Source organism: Rhineura floridana, chromosome 11, assembly GCF_030035675.1.
Source record: "Rhineura floridana isolate rRhiFlo1 chromosome 11, rRhiFlo1.hap2, whole genome shotgun sequence".
In the NCBI taxonomy this organism is placed as follows: Eukaryota; Metazoa; Chordata; class Lepidosauria; order Squamata; family Rhineuridae; genus Rhineura; species Rhineura floridana.
The window spans coordinates 19,134,804-19,150,990 of NC_084490.1; the positions used below are offsets into that span (position 1 = coordinate 19,134,804).

General features: G+C 43.1%; 1 protein-coding gene across 9 annotated transcripts in view; it reads right to left on the reverse strand.

Annotated features, from left to right (window-relative positions):
• NTN5 (netrin 5) overlaps positions 1-16,187 on the reverse strand; it is a 58,545-nt gene that overhangs the window by 8,836 nt on the left and 33,522 nt on the right. For 5 of the 9 annotated variants that reach the window (XM_061590450.1, XM_061590449.1, XM_061590447.1 and 2 more), the window contains one exon: positions 8,311-8,408. The exons of the other annotated variants lie outside the window; for them this stretch is intronic. The gene's annotated coding sequence lies outside the window, so the exon portion shown is untranslated. The remainder of the gene's footprint in view (positions 1-8,310; positions 8,409-16,187) is intronic. 9 annotated transcript variants of the gene reach the window in all.

The window sequence follows — 16,187 nt, forward strand, 5'->3', positions numbered from 1 at the left end:
CTTTACCATATTCTTAACATTTTTTCTTATGATGTTCATACTAATTTTTTTCTCAGCTTGACCTTTACGTGGCCCATTATGTAAGTTAACACACACCATATGCATGGAGGAGAAGTGAGGGGGAAGGTCACTGCCTTCCCGGCCTTCACATTCTCTCCACCGGGGTGGGGGGAGATTGGCTGGAGAACTACATTGCAAAATTCTGAGATGTGTGAATTTCAAAGGATGGCTGTGTTTAGGTTTGCATATTGTTTCGGAGAATGCAACTTTGGTAGGTTCGCCTTTAAATGCCAACTGAATCAAATTCCTCCACTATCCCTAGGCTGGACATAGTCTAACCACCATGTAAGCTTTCAGCAAGCAAATCAGGATGAATGCTGAATAAACATTAGGAGAAGATCTAAAGTGGGATGTCCTGCGGGTGGCCACCCTTAGTAACCACTGGTAGGGAGATAAATGTGTGCACACACAGACACAGACACACACACAAGTTATTACTGCACCTGTTCTTTCCTCTGTGATCATTCATGGAACAATAATTCACACACACACATCTCAACAACCCACTTCAATCTAGAAATTAGGTCCAAGGAGCCAAATAGATGAGAATTTAATGAGCATGAGAAACTAGTTCTAAACTCCCTTTTCACAGTAGAGGCACGAATGGGAATTAACCCAGTCCCAAGGGCAGGGTGGAGAGAGAAGCAAAGAGTGTGTGTTGTGGCAGTGGGGGCGGGGGAAGATAATAAGCAATGAGGGGTTGCATCTGGTTGCTGGTGTGTGTGTGTGTGTGTGTAGGGGAGGTGATGCCTTGAGAGTGGTGCGCACATGAAAATGAATGATGGCCCAAGGAGTGCTAATTTGTGGGTTATGATAAGCTAAATTCCCCATTTTCACTGCGTTCCAGCATGCTGGGGGTTGAGTAAACATGTTAGTTCCCCAAGGAAGCCACAAAGTACTGCACTTCAGGAAAGAAAAAATATGGAGGGTGAGAGGAAATAGGGGGAAGAAGGTCTCCTCTCTGTGGAGCAATGGCAGGCTTCAGAGCGGTGTGTCCTCATCTATTAGCAATGCCCAAGGCTGGGGATCAAGGAGTACTAATTTGTGGATTATGGTAGGCCAAATTCTCAATTTTCCCCATGTTCCTTACTGATCCTTAAGGTTGCCAAATGACCAGAAGAAAATGCTGATTGGCCTGTTCTTATGCCTAACACTATCAGCTTCATCTGAAGAAATCAGAAGGTGAAATTTTTCACAGCATGGAAAAACTTTAGCCACATCTGTACTGTATATCTAAAGCACTATTTATATCACTTTAAACAATCATGGCTTCTAAGAAAGACTCCTGGGAGATGTAGTTTTTCAAGGGTGCTGAGAGTTGTTAGGAGACCCCCTATTTCCCTCACAGAGCTACAATTTCCAGTGTTCCCTGGGAACAGGAATTGATTGTTAAACCACTCTGAAAATTGTAGCTATGAGGCCACATCCATACCATGCACTGAATTTTATTTATTTATTTATTTTATTGCATTTATATCTCATTTTTTCTCCAAGGAGCTCAAGGTGGCGTACATGATTCACCCCCTCCTCATTTGATCCTCACAACAACCCTGTGATGTAGGTTATGCTGAGAGATAGTGATTGATCCAAGGTTACCCAGAATCCTGGGAACTGTAGTTCGTGTAGTGTGCTGGGAGTTGTTAGGAGACCCTATTCCCCTCACAGAGCTACAATTCCCAGGAACTGTTAAAGTGGTATAATAGAGCTTCAAAGGTACGGTGCGGATGTGGCTTTTGTCAACTGTAATGCCTGCACATCCAGTTGCAGTTAAAGACACAACTACTGGTTGAAAAATTGGCAACCCTATAATTGGTTACTGGAAATCATACCATGCCTGGTGATCAGAATTCATTATATGTTCTTTATTACAGACAAATAATACACACAAAACACACTCACTGCACACAAAACCGTTTGACAATTTTTGACATATGCCATCCAGATATCACAACCAATACTTTATGCTCAAGCTCTGACACAATTTGCACCCAGAGACCAGTGAAGATGTCCCTAAGTCGTTTCCGCTATGTTTATATTTAAAAAAAAAACACTCTGTGATGATATCATTGTTATTCTATCTAGAGCTTCCCAACTTGCTCAGCATGGCAAGTTTGCAACACGGATAGGAAACCTGTGCCCCTCCAGATGTTGTTGGACTACAACCCCCTCATCCCTGACCATTGACCATCCTGGCTGAAGCTGATGGGAGTTGGAGTCCAAACAACCCCTTGGAGGGCCAGGGGTTTCCCAGCCCTGGTAATGATGTTAGACGGACAACCTATAATGGGCTCCAGGCAGAGCACATCTGCTCACATGTGAAAACAAACCAAGGCTGCGCTCAACTAATTTTGAAAATGAGATTTCTTCTTTATATATTCCACACTGCATTTTGCAGCCATTCATATATGCAAGACTGGCAAGGTTGCCAATTTGTAATTTTAGAAATGCTGGCCCCTTGGGTAGGAGTATGGCCAATGTCAGGTGAATTTTCCATGTGGGAGGGGTCAGAGGAGGAATCGAGGCAGAGGCCAGCTGCCCAGAAGGTGATGCCTATAGAAAACTGGCAGGTCAGAGGAAAAACTGGACAGGGTTGCCATTTATGCCTTGTCTTGTGAGATGCTTAATAAAAGCGCTTTTGCTGTGTCGTTTTCTTGAAAGCATCCAGAGTGTAAGGATTAGAGAAGCCACTATAAGGCACAAACTGTGTAATCTATGACTGGCTGGTGTTGGAGTTTTTTTTATGACAGTCCTCCGAATAAAGTTTGGGCTTTGGGTGAGACAGTCAATTATGGGATGGCCTGAGGCGCTCATGGAGGTCTGGTGACCCTAGACGCCTGATCTCCTGTTTCTTCTCCCTTGATAGGGGATAATCCTAGGAAGAGAGGAAAGTGATGCCTCTGTCTTGTCTCTGATTTCCCCCCCACGATTTACTAATTGCTTGGGGGGCTTTGATTGGGAACATTCCTCAGCCACCAGGGAGGTCTCTTCTCTTGCAGCATATGTGGCTCCTTCTCACTGCCACGCAGGCAGGTCCTTGTTCCCAGGCACAGCCCAACCCAAAGCTGCTTCCATCCCTGTAATCTTTACCTCCTCTGCAAGGATTGCTTTTGGAACTACTCTCATGGAGGTCTACATGTTGGAAATGGACATCCGCATGGATTTTTACCCCAGGAATGTCTAATGAATGGGAGTCTGTTCTGCAAGAATCTTCCTGAAATTGGATGACGAGGGCCCAGCCAGAAATGTTGTGATGAGGGGGGCTAAAGTACACCAGTGTGTATGTGTGTGCGTGTGAAGTTACTTAATTGAATTAAACATTCATATAATTAAATTTAATTGGGTCATATTTTAAACGAAGCGCTTGGCAGTCATCCCTTTGCATTTTAATCAATCAATTAATTAATGAGCTAGGGATATTTACAGCTCACCTTTCATCGCCGGATGCAGCTGTGGCTCAGTGGTGGTAGCGCACATGCTCTGAATGCAAGCAGACCCAGGTTCAATCCCCGGCATCTCCAGGCAGAACTGGGAAAGACTCCCTTCCTGAAGCCCTGGAGAGCCACTGCCTGTCAGCATAGATGAAATTGAGCTAGGTGGGCCAGTGGTCTGTGGGTGCTTCCAGACTGTTGGCTGGGACTCAAACACATAGTTGTGCAATTATAGTTGATTTGGAGGTTCTGAGCAATGAACCAGATTTTCAAATGATCTGAAACAGAATATCAGTTTTTTTGCAGCAAGGGAAGTGGCAGGAAAATGCACTGAAAAGTGTGGGATGACACTTGCTTTGATGCAATGTCATCTAACCTCCCTGCAAACAACAGAATGGATGCTGTCATCTAGTCTCCCTGCAAACAAATGAGGATGAATGCTCAATAAACAGGTTGTCTGGAAATGCCCTAAGTATGAGACAGCTTCCCATGTTCCTAACATAGCAGATCCCAGGATGGATGAACTTGGACAAAGTTGGTTCATTTTGCAAAAGTACAAACTTTAACTGGAACCATTTACTTTTTGGACAGGATGGACTTGAACTAGAACATTTAAAAATGAACTTTCCAAGCACTGGCTACTTCCTAACTTTCTGGAATGTTTTGCCTGGAGGACAAAAATAGATACTTCAGACCTTTTTGACAGCCAAGCAACTAGTCCTGCGACACTGGAAGGGAAAAATCTCACCCAATTTATCAATGGATAGATCTGTCCTCCCTATTATCAGTGCATAAACTAGCTGCATATGATCACCAACACCAGACACACCTACAATGACTTCTGGGTGCAACCCATCTTGAAGTCCTTTTATTTGCGAGGTAATGCCATATATGTATGTATGTATGTATGTATGTATGTATTTATATCCCATCCCTCCCAGAAGGACCCCAGGACAGCAAACAAAAACACTAAAAGCACTTAAAATCTTAAAAACAAAACTTTAACACAACCATCTGTAAAAACATATTAAAACAAAACATCTTAAAAAAAATCTTAAACAGCAATTCCAACACAGACATAGACTGGGTTAAGGCCTCTACTTAAAAGGCTTGTTGGAAGAGGAAGATGTTCAGTAAGTGCCGAAAAGACAACAGAGATGGCGCCTGTCTAATATTTAAGGGGAGGGAATTCCAAAGTGTCAGTGCCACAACACTAAAGGTCCGCTTCGTATGTTGTCCGAAATGGACCTCTTTTTTTTTTTTTTTTCAATAATTTTTATTCAGATTTTCATAAAACATACAAGACAAAATCATAAAACATTCAAAGACAAAAAACAAAATCAAAAATAGTTAAACAAAAAGAAAAAAAGAAAAAAAAAAACAAAAATAAAGAATAAAGAGTAAAATATTGACTTCCCATTTGTCAAAGATCAAATCAGTTATAAGTCTATAATATATAACAATCCTGTCTCTTAAGTCATATTATAAAATCACTTTCCTCCAGTAGTTATCTTACTTAATCATCAAATCTCATAAACATTACTTTATTCTTTCCACAAAAAGTCAAAGAGAGGTTTCAATTCTTTAAGAAATATATCTATCAATTTTTTTTTCCAGATAAGCATATCGATTAATCCATCTCATTACTAATTATGATAATCTTATTGTCATAACCATAGTTAAAATAAACATTTCAATTAATCCATCACATCAGAATCTGTTAGGTTCAATAATTTCAGTAGCCATTGTTCTATTATCTCTATTAGTTCCATTTTCCATCTTCCATCTTCAGTAGTCTTGTTAAGTCCAGTAATTTCAATATCCAATCTTCCATTATCAGTATTCCATAATAATCTTGCTGTCAAAGCCATAGTCATATAGTAAGAGTCTGATGGGGATTACCTCTATCCCAAATATTTTCTTGCCATCCATTCTGAATAGGTTGCTGAAATACTGCTGTAAAATCATATCTCTGTTCTTTTTTTCAAAATACACTGGGTCATCTCTTAAAAGTTTTTCCATTGTCACATGGCTGCAGTTAATTCCATAGATTTTCTCTATATTGGGCTCCATCACATCATTCCAGTCCAGAAGATTATCCATGCCATTGATAACTTTATCTCTAGAATCTTCATTCATTTCTTCAGAGATAACATTGAGTTCCAAACAATAGATTTTATTTCTAAAGTCCATAGACTCCAAATCTTGTTCCTGTTCCACGTTGGTTCCAATCTCCGGGATCTCCTCTCTCACAGGGACCCCTATTCCAGTCTCCAGGGTCACCTCTCTCACAGGGACCCCTGTTCCAATCTCCGGGGTCTCCTCTCTCACAGGGACCCCTTCCAGGGTCACCTCTCTCACAGGGACCCTTATATCTTTAATCTCCTGCTTCATTTTACTCAATTCAATTTTCATTATCTCAATCTCATCCATTATTTTCTGAAACATAGTTATTTCCAGATTTTCAGCCACTTTCTTAATTGCCATTTTAAAAGAAAAATATAGGAAAACCACTTCTTATTTCAGCAACAATTGGGTTAATACTCCAAACTTGGTGACATCACAGTATAAACAGAGCAGACAGCCTTATCTCTCCAATAGTTAAGTAAACAAAATGCAGTTCCCAGGATCGAAACAATTAATGGCAATCGTCAAGAAACAGATTCGTCAAAATAAAATAGACCAAAAAGAGAGTAGTCTCAAAACAGTATAATATTTTTCAAAATAAAAATCTGGAATAGAAATCCCTCTTCTGTGTATATCTTTAGAATGCAAATCCAGGACAGCTTTTTGCAACAAAAACAGAGATAAGCTATTAATTAGTGCGTAGCAGAGAGAAGTTATGGCTCCCCAGTGAGATGTCAAAAACTGATCAATCTGGCAAATCTCTTTTAAACAGCAACAATTTAAGTCAAGTAAAAGAAAAATATAGAAAGAAGGGTGCTTGCCTGTTAGTGCGTTCTCTCTTAGAAGATAAGGTGAACGTTCGCTTTATCAGATAGAGCTTGCTGTTAAAAATCCGTCCCACCTTCGTCGGCTGGACCTCGTCCCATAAATTAATGAGATCTGGTCGTCCCAACAAAAATAGGCTTTGAGGTTAATCTCTTCGTTTCTCCCTACCCGGGAGAAGTTTAATCAGTCAAAAAAAAAAGAAAAAACTGACTGATATATCTGAATAAGCTTCTTTTGAGGCAGGAGCCCGTCTCAAAAGCAGGCACAGGCTAAGTCACCCTTCCCGGAAGTCCGAAATGGACCTCTTGATAAGATGGTATCTGCAGGAGACCCTCACCTGCAGAGCACAGTGATCGACTGGGTATATAAGGGTAAGACAGTCTTTCAGGTATCCCGGTCTCAAGCTGTGTAGGGCTTTCTACACCAAAAGTAGAACAGAGTTTTTTAAACAGTACTGTACACTGTATGGAGTGCACTGTATGGAATCCAAGGCTGCATCTACCTTGTTTCTAACACCATGCTCTGCTATACGCCACTGCAAAGTGTATTAAAAAGTGGGAGGGTCTGTATCGTCTTTTTTTAATCATGTGACGTGGGAAGCGAGTGGTGCTTTTTCCTTACAGGTACATGCATGCGCACAGGAGCACTTAATGCAAATTAATGAAGACATCCCTCCATTAACTTGTGTGGGAGAAAAGAAGAGGCTGGATCCCCAATAATGATGGAGTGATGGTGGAAGGACGACCCAGTTACCTCGAAGGTCCTTGGTAGGGGAGGTGAAATTCCCCTGCAGTTATTCTGGGGGTGCCCCCACTTCTTCCCCCTATGCAAGTTAATGGAAGGATTGGTCTCTCTCTCTCTCATTTTACTTTAACGGGGGGGAGGGGGAGAAGAGGGTGCACCCTCAGAAACAGCTGCAGAGAAGGATGCAAAGCTACAGCTACAATCACACTCCTCCCCCAGTCATAAGGGGCCCTGTCCGCCCATGTGACAACTGAAGCTTTTGGAGAAAGGGGTTTCTAAAGTTAAGCACAGCTGTAAGGGTGTACATTGAGAAGAAGTGGCATCCTGCTGCCCCCCCCCCAAAAAAAGTAATGATGAATCAGTCAGAGAGTAAAAGGGAGGAGAAAACATCATTCACACAGATTCACTCTCATCTGCCTGAGGTTAAAAAGTTAAAGATGGGGCCAGGGGATGGACTCGCTGGGAACAGGCAAGCGGCAGCAGTAAAGGGGGGGGGATGTGGACTGGACTGTAGGAAGCTGCCTTTGGGTAGAGACACACTCACTGTTCTGCCGGTTCCAGTGCGTCTTCACTTCTCTTTTCTGAAAACAGGAGCTCACTGCGCTAGTCAAACCCCACCCCTTTCACTGTAAAACCTGGTGGGAGCAGCCTGAATGCAGGGTTTTTTTTAAAAAAAATTCCACTTCAAACAGATTCAACTGATTGGCGGAACAACCCATTCCCCCTTCAGGTGTGGCCAATGGAAACGCTTTGTTATAAACGACTTATGTGCTCACAGCCAATACAGAGCCAGACTATTGGTCCATCTAGCTCTGTATTGAGGGGTCTGTCCCAGCCCTACCTGGAGATGCCAGGGATTGAACCTGAGACCTTTTGCATGCAAGGTTGATGCTTTACTCCTGAGCTATGTCCTGGACTGTCTTAACCACCACCTACTTCCATGGAGGCACATACTTTCTCTACTCCAGTCTCCTGAAATATAAAAGAGACAGAACACACACATACACACACACTTTCCCCCTCACCAAGCCTCTTCTCTCTCTCTCTCTCTCTCTTTCTCTCTCCCCACACACACACATCCCATTTGGATTTATTTTAGTTTGCATTTAAGTTTTTTCTCACTCACCGTTACAAGATCTGTTTGAGTTGGTTCTGCTCTATGTTTGATTTTATTGGCTCGACTTTATCACGTTGCATTTTAAGTTGCGACTCTGAGTGACAGAACTGATTGTACAAATAAATAAATATTGTTATTAAAAAGATGGAAGGGGGAGATTCGCTTAAAATATAATAATTAAAAAAACTTTGGAACACGTGGAGGCAGGAACAATAACAACAAAATTAGATGACAATGTTGATTACATTTATATCCTGCCTTTCCTACAAGGAGTTCAAGGTGGTGTATGTGGTTCTCCTCCTCCCTATTTTATCCTCACAACAACTCTGTGAGGTAGGCTAGGCTGAGAGACACTGTTTGACCTAAGGTCACCCAGTGAACTTCCTGGCTGAGTGGGGATTTGAACTGCATTCTCCCAGGTCCTCCTAGTCTGACTCTCTAACGACTACACCAAAATGGCAATGTGTAATGTAAGAGATAGATCACTGTTCCAGATTTTGCAAGCTAAATGGAGGCAGGGGAATTAAAGAAAAACAGAGATGGGAGATCATCAGGGGAACTGTCTCTGAGCACATGCAAAGTGCATTTCCATTACCATGCAGGAAACAGCTTTCAGGGGTCAGACAGCATAACTTTCAGGCAGTGTTTTCAAGGACTGCTAGAGTGTTCCCTCCCTTCTTAAAGAATCATAGAACTGTAGCGTTGAAAGGGGCCTGTGAGGCCATCGAGTCCAACCCTCTGCTCAGTGCAGGAATCCAAAGTAAAGCATAAAGAAATGAATCCCAGGTAATGGCTGGATTTTCCATTAGTCTGAACCAGTGTGACTTCTTTTCTGTTCGTCTTTTTCTGGTGCTCCACATGCTGAGAGTAAGGCCTTCCCCCTTCCTTTCCACTGTACTGAGTGAAACGTCCCAAATTTAATTTTATGCCCCTCTGTGAAACTCTAAACATCCCTGCTGACAATCCTTCTGTCTTCGCACCTGCCATGGAGGGGCGATGGGAGGGGGGACTTTAAAGCTGAGCCTAGGGGGGCAGAGAGGGTGTTGGTGGCTCTATTGTTACTATTGAAAAATGGACCCAGTCACTTAAGAGAGGGGAGGGACCAACTTCTTCTTTCTCTGATTTTCATTTTTAAACTGCAAAGAGCCCCCCTTCTCCCCTCCCCCTCTCCTTCCAGTAGCAAAGGCTGTTTTGACAAATTGGAAAAGGGATTCTGAAAACATCTGGAATTCCAATAAATCATTTGTCAAACATAAAAGAAAAGCTGTTCTTTTAGGAAGGGAGGTGAGGTGCTACGCCTGCGTGCGAACTAACTCCTGAGTTTCTGCAAACTCGGATACTCACATTCTGTGGGGAAGAGGGAGGGGGAACGCATTTGGTAAGATCTGCATATCTGTTGAGGCCTGATCCACACAGCCAGACATCGGTAGAGCCTGTCTGAGCTCAACACAGATGGAACCAGCCACCACAGGGGCATTTCTGCTACCTCCAGAAAACCACCCAGTGTGGGTGATGGTGAGCAGAACAGACAAAAGCAGTCTTTGCACAATACCAAGTTAGTTGTGCAAATTTGCCTGTTGTATTTATCCACTGTTTACTCCTGTTGCAAAATTTAGGTTATTTGGAATAGTTAAAAAAAAAAAAAAAAGCTCTGGAATGATGGAGATGGAAAAGAGAAGGGCCATAAAAGAAGTGTCTGGAAACAGTGCTAGAAAGTCTGACTAACACTTTAGTGCTGATCTTCTTTTATCCGTAATAGAGCCACTAAAAACTTGACTGGTAATTCAACTGAGAATTCTAGCTATGACTTATTGCTGTCTGTCTTGCTTACAGAGATGCTTGAGCGATCAGCATCTATTAGAGCATCTTGTTTGAAAGTAAAAAAAGTGATGCAGCAGGGCACTAAATATTCCAAATATATAGTTGGAGTTTGCTGCCTGTTTATTGTGAAGAATGGGTCTATCGCACTAGCTTTGCCTCAAAGGGCAGCCTGGTTAGAGCTGACAAAAGAATGTTGAAGTTAATAGAGATGCAGCGACGGTGAATTTTGCACTCGTTACAAAAGCTGTTGGACAGCAATAGCAGATATAAATTACAGGTAACAGTGTTAATCCATTCAAAAAAACCCACCCAAAAGCAACAGTAGTGCAATGCTTATGAGGACCAACTAGCAAGCAAGCTTTCAAGTTCAACCTAACTCTTCAACAGGGTGGATGTTATGGCAAATAAACAAACAAAAAGCAAGGGGGGGAGAGAGAAAGAGTTATGTTGGGCATGATGAAGTCTTTAAAGTCTGCAGTTGGTGTAAGTCTTGACAGCTGTGGGTATGACCTGAATGGGCAATTCACCAACACTTTGCCACAGTGGGGAAGACTCATGGCCTGGTGCCCTGTGCGCTGGCCTGCCTGCTCTCCAGGGAATGACTCCTGAAGGGCAACTTCAAGGCCCCTCTTCTTAGGGTTCTTGGAACCGACAGCCCTTTAAATAGGGGACTCTTTCTATACAAGAAGGCTGTTACAGAGCCCGCCAGATTGTTGCATGCAGCAGCGGCCCAAGGGGCTACACGGATGGGGCTGCCCTGGTCTCCTGGCAGAGACCCCTGTCTGAAACCCTGGAGAGCTGCTGCTGGTCAGTGTAGACAATACTGAGGCCGATCGGCCATTGGGCTGTCACAGTATAAAGCAGCTTCCTATGTTTCTAAGCTCAGTGTGGCGTGGCGCAGTGGTGGCGCCAAACTCACACACCCGACACTGCACCGGCACCCTCTCACTAACCAGCAGTAATGCGCAGAGTAATGGAGCCCCTGCCCCACAGGATACTACTGGAACTTGTGTGAGAATTAGCAGTTCTTACAGCTGGAAAGGCAAGGAGTGGGTGCTGGAGATACGTTTGGTGGTTTAAGACACGTTGGAGCTACGTGGGGTGCCTCCAGACAGTCAGTGATGGGGAAAATGCATTGAAAAGTGTGGAATTAATAGATTATTAATGGAAAGAGGTATAAAAACCCTGCAAGGATGAATGTGAGATGAAGGTTCATTGTCATACAACAAATGCTCAATAAGGACTGAACACAGTCTAAACCCTATGATGATTTCTGTTCATGATGGTATTGGGGTGCTTATACGTGATCACGCTTTCAATAAAGTTTTGGGGTGGACATACTTCTTTGTTTCCAATCCGTACATGTCCCATGACTTTCTGCTGAAATCCTATAACTTTCATAGCACAATTGTTGGGGGGGGCATTTTTGTTGTGCTGTAGTGCAAGAGTCCCTCTCCAGACGCAATAATGCAGTAATATTGGGGAAACATCACAGAAATACTAATAAAGCAGAATGATATGTGGATGGTCCAGTATAAGTCCATCACTAATGCACTATTATTGTGTCAGGGCACTTCCAGACTCTCACTATTTCCGGGTGAGATTCCCAATTAATTGGCTGTCCAGTTAAACCTGATTTGGAGCTCTTACAAAAAAAAAAACTTCTCCAAAGATCGGGCTTTTTTCTGATAAAGAGAGTGACTGGAAAGTGTGGGATAACACTTGCTGGATGCAATATCATCAACTCTCCCCACAAACAAATCAGGATGAATGCTCATTAAAGAGCCCACCATCAATCTCTCTACAAAAAATTCAGGCTGAATGCTCATTGGACAGGTTGCACGGAACGTGACCTCAATAACATGTTGTAGAATACACTCACAAAAATATACCAGTCTGGAGGAGGAGCCCTAACCTCTGTATAAGCTTTGTGCAAGCACATCAGGATGAATGCTCAACCAAGAGGTTGACTGAAAGGTCTGTTTCTAGGGATCTCATGTGGGACTCTTCGGTTTGAAACAGGAGCGCCACTTTACCTATACTTTCACTATTGCATGTTCATTTTCAGAGATGCCATAAGTCTCCACTGGTCTCTCAGACAAAGAGAAGAAAACTTGGGACACACAGCACACTGCTCAAGGAAACGGGGAGTATATGACCATGCAGATGTGTTACTAGTTAAGTTTTATTAATTTCAATATACACGAACTCCTTCAGCAATGATATTTTAGGAACCTTTCTTGTTGAGCTTTAGTTTAACCTCTGCCCCAGGGCAATCACTCAAGCTAGCATTCCCAAGAGTTGAGCCCCAAAACCTGTTTTCAAAGGCAGTGGCCCAAACATAAGCCCTCTCTTACAAAGGCTCAGCCCCTGGGAAACATGATATAATAATAAGGATGACTGAGAGGGACTCTGAGCATGTACTATTTGATCGCCATTCTGTAACCACACAAGTTCCTACAGCACTTTTGGAAAGACTCCAGCTTATCTTTATTTATTATGTTTATATCTCAACTTTCTTACAAGGAGCTTAAGGTAGCACACTTTTTTTGGTTTTGCTTTGCATATCCCCATTTTATCTTTGCAACCACCCTATGAGGTAGTTTAGGCAGAATGTGTCTGGCCCAAGGTCACCTAGTAATCATAATGGCAGAATGGAGAGTAGGCTCCCAGTTCCTAGTTTGACACTAATCACTACACCATACCAGCTCTCTTATTTTTTAGAAATTAACTAATTTACATTTCCCTCCCTCCCCACAGAAAGTAGATTTCCATTTTTGTTAGAAGTGTTGATTCAAGGCATGGGGTGTTTGAAGTTGTTTTACTTCATACTCCCTTATAGTCTAGCTTTCTTTTTACCTCCTTGGGAATGAATGCATTTCCTTTCAAGTTATGGCTTTGAAAGAGTTTGTAGTCCCTGTGTGGGAACTTTTTTCCACAGGGTGAGAGAAACTGCCCCTTCCCATGTGGTTTGGAGGAAGATGTAAGAGCTGGCTCAAGCTACATCACTAGCATTAGATGAAAATTAATTATGCTGTTGCTGCTCTCACGGCACACCTTCTTGTATGTGGGGCGATGGGGGATTATCTGTCTCCTTTCACTGACACATGGGTGCAGGGCCGGTGCCAGGCATGCCAGGGCCCTTGGGCACCAGCCAGCTCCGGGGCCCTGGCACATGGCCACCCGCCTACCCATCCCGCCTACCTCACCCTGAAGAGCTCCTTCTTCGAGTGGGTGGGTGGTGCTAGCTTCCGTGATCCACAGTGTGGATTGTGGGAGGAAATTCTGAGGCACCCCCCCACGGCCACGCAGGCTCACGACGGCTGCCTGCAACATCTCTGCCTACCTCTCAAAGTAAATGCTGGTCTCCAGGGCAGCGCCAGGCATGCTGGGGCCTGTCATGTTGCGGGTGCAAGTCTGCCATCAACCAAGACGGTGGCTGAGGTTTCCCTAAGAGACTGATGCCTCTGCCACCATCTTGATGGCATGCATGCATGCTATGTGCGTGCATCCCTACCTGAAGTAGGCAGAGCATGTTACAGGCAGCTGTTGTGGGTCTGCACGGCAGTGGGGAGGTGCCTCGGAACTCCCCCCATGATCCACCCTTCAGAGGCCCCTTAGGACCCTCGGCCAGGGCCTGACCTGGCCACCCTCTGGCGCCGGCCCTGAGTGGGTGACTCATGGCTAGGGATGGGGGAGAATTTGATTTGGTTTGCATTTAAAGGTGAATTTACCTAATTCACACGTTTTGAAACCAGAAGCACAGCAATCCTTCGAAATTCTCGCTCCTTCAAATTTTGCAGTGCAGTTCTCCAGCCAAGTAATGTGTACAAACATGCATATACTACTTTAAAGTGTGTATATAAATGCATATATTCATGAAAATAACACACAGAAATGCACTATTAGGGGGAAATAGAACTATCACTAGAAGCTAAAATGATGAAACAGGTTATCATACTTTGGACACATAATGAGAAGACTGGATTCACTAGAAAAGATGATAATGCTCGGGAAAACAGAAGGGAGTAGAAAAAGAGGAAGGCCAAACAAGAGATGGATCGATTCCATAAAGGAAGCCACAGATCTGAACTTGCAAGATCTGAACAGGGTGGTTTATAAAAGGTGCTATTGGAGGTCGCTCATTCATAGGGTTGCCATAAGTCATAATCGACTTGAAGGCATATAACAACAACAGTTTTGCAAAAATGTGTATGCTAAGCAAATGGCATAGAATTTTGTTTTGTTAGTCACTTTGAGTTCATTTTTTCTGAAAAAAGTGACTAATAATAATAATACAAACTTGTGTATATTAGGAGAAATGTGAAGAACTGAACTTAAGATTGGAAAAATGAGAAACACAGATAAACAGAAATGGACAGATTCACCCCTCCCTGCTCACCAGCCACATGTGGCCCTCCCAGAATGGGGATCCTAGACAGACAGGGCTGACTCACTACAGTTTAAGGTAATAATACACATTACCTTCTAAAGAATGGGAGCCCATATGACCATTAAATCCAGATACTAAAATTACCTAATTGCACCCCTGAATCCCACTGTGTTCAATGGGGCTTACTTTCCCAGGTACGTATGCATAGGATTTCCAGCCCTAGGGGGCTTCCAGACCAAGGTGTGTATGTGTTAATATAGTAAACAGATCATTCAAATATCGCAAAATGATAGTTGGCAACAATTGTCTTGTAACTGACTGTAAACACACTAGTCGCCAGATCAAAGCGTTTCCATTAGCCACACCTGGAGGGGAAACGGGTTGATCTGCCGATCAGTTGTGGAATCTCTTAGATGTGAATAAAACACACACACACACACACACAAGTTGCTCCCACCAGGTTTTACAGTAAAAAGGGGCGGGGCTTGACTAGGGTTTTTATGCCTGTTTTCAGAAGAGAGGTGGAGACACACTGGAACCAGCAGCACATTGAGTATGTTTCTACCCTTATCAGATTTCCTCTGGAAAGAATATATCCATATTCAATTGAAGGGGGGTTGACACATGCCAGCATTTTAATGCCAACCACGTTGTATGGATGCTGCAAAAAACTTGTCTGCATGAGAAGCACCCATCCCATATTTATTTATTTAAAATATTTCTATCCTGCCCTTCTGCCCTATAACAGGGCATTCAGGGCTACTTACAATGAAACCGCATCTATACATAATAAGATTGTACACAATAAAAAAACACAAAAACGTTAGAGTAAATTAAAATACATAAAATACAATTAAAATACATAATAAACACCCTTCTGGAAGCACCCTAGTCTCTTTCTCTCACGCCCCAGCTGTAGTTCCAAGATTGTTTATCTGAGAAAAAGAGCACTTAGATGTGTGCACACCATACATTTGAAGCACATTGTCCCCAAGAATTCTGGGGACTGTAATTTATTCCTTACAGAACTACAATTCCCAGCACCCTGAACACTACAGTCCCCAGGATTCTTGAGGGTAGGGTGGGGAATATGCTTGAAATGTATGGTATGTCTTGCCTTTAAGAATCCATCAGGGACATTTTGGGATTTATCCTGCATTAGCCCTTGGTGCTGAAGCCATCAACAACACAAGGTTTAAAATAAAGAAAGCCGGGATTTTTATTTTTAAAGAACAAATTCCACTCCCCTAGCCACATAATGCGCGAGTCGACAGAGGCAGGTGGAGGCTGATTCAGGCCTCACATGTTTGTTCGATTTTACACTTTGACACTTCTTTTGCATCCCAGAGACCAGGTGGCTGGAGACACTGCCACTGCAGGAAGGGGTACGAGAAGCATAAATCATGGCTAAAAATGACTTCCCCAGCCCTCCCCACCAACTATCCACATGACCACCACCCCCTCCTCCATCCATTCTTGTACACAGAGCTAGCTCTGTACTAATTTGTTACACATATGTTGTATCACCTTCTCTAAGCACGACGGGTGTGATCACTCAGTGCTTCAACTAACAAATAGATCCAGAGCAGGGGGGGGGGAGGCACATTTAGAAAAGAGGTCGGGAGGGGAGCTCTCTGAAATATTTCCCTGCCTTTTAGATTGCACGGGAAGG